Genomic DNA, 920 nt, shown 5'->3' with positions numbered 1-920 from the left:
CCTGTCCCCATAGACTGCCTCCTTGCCCATCAGGCCTTCACTGGACACCACCACCTCCGTGTTGGACCTCTCAGACCCTTCATCTGTAAGAAACAAGTCTCTGAACATGATAAATCAGCTAGTCTGAGGTATTGTTTTATAGCAAAACGGACTAAGAAACACTCGTTAGCAGAGAAGAAATGAATTGAGAGTATATTACCTCTTCTATAAGTCAATTCTCTTAACCCAAATTCACCTTGCACAAAGGAATCACACTCCTTACTCCGCTAGTGGCAAAGACGGTTGAAAAGTGAAGGTGAAAGAAAACCTCCAGTAGAGTACTCTTCCATTCGGGCCAATTTATCATTTTCTGGAAGCCGCACCAACAGAAATTTGAATAAGGCTTTACCTAGCTGGGCAGAATAAAGTCAGGCAATGACTCCCTTGGACAGTGAATTAGTCTCTCAGAATACCACAGGCTGGTTAATTTATAATATCCAGCTCATATTCTAGACCAGTGGCTCTCGCCCTTCCTAAGTTCCTCATGTTCTGTCGACCCTCAACCATAAATTATTTCATTGCTATTTCATAGCTGTAATCTTGCACTGTTATGAATCGTAATATAAATGTCTACTATGTGGCCCCTGTGACGGTTGCAACCCACAGGTTGGGAACCGCTGATCTAGAGACTGGGCAGTTCAGGAGCATGGCACTAGCATCTGGCAAAGTTGGTGGAGGTTGCTCTGTTATACGTGACAAATGACATCCCATCAGAGAGCTGGAAGAAACTGAACTTTTAGAGCAAACTCTGCCTTGATAAAGAGTTCATCTACTAAATAACTGTACTAATCAACAATCTAAGCACTTAAAAGTCTGTTGCTCTTGTTGGAGACTATGCCTAACAGCTTGAGCATGCACCACCACTGGGCTATGTCCCTAGC

The sequence above is a fragment of the Rattus rattus genome, chromosome 11 (assembly GCF_011064425.1).
Source record: "Rattus rattus isolate New Zealand chromosome 11, Rrattus_CSIRO_v1, whole genome shotgun sequence".
Classification (NCBI taxonomy): domain Eukaryota; kingdom Metazoa; phylum Chordata; class Mammalia; order Rodentia; family Muridae; genus Rattus; species Rattus rattus.
The sequence above is the reverse complement of the archived record's forward strand: the minus strand, read 5'-3'. Positions refer to the sequence as shown.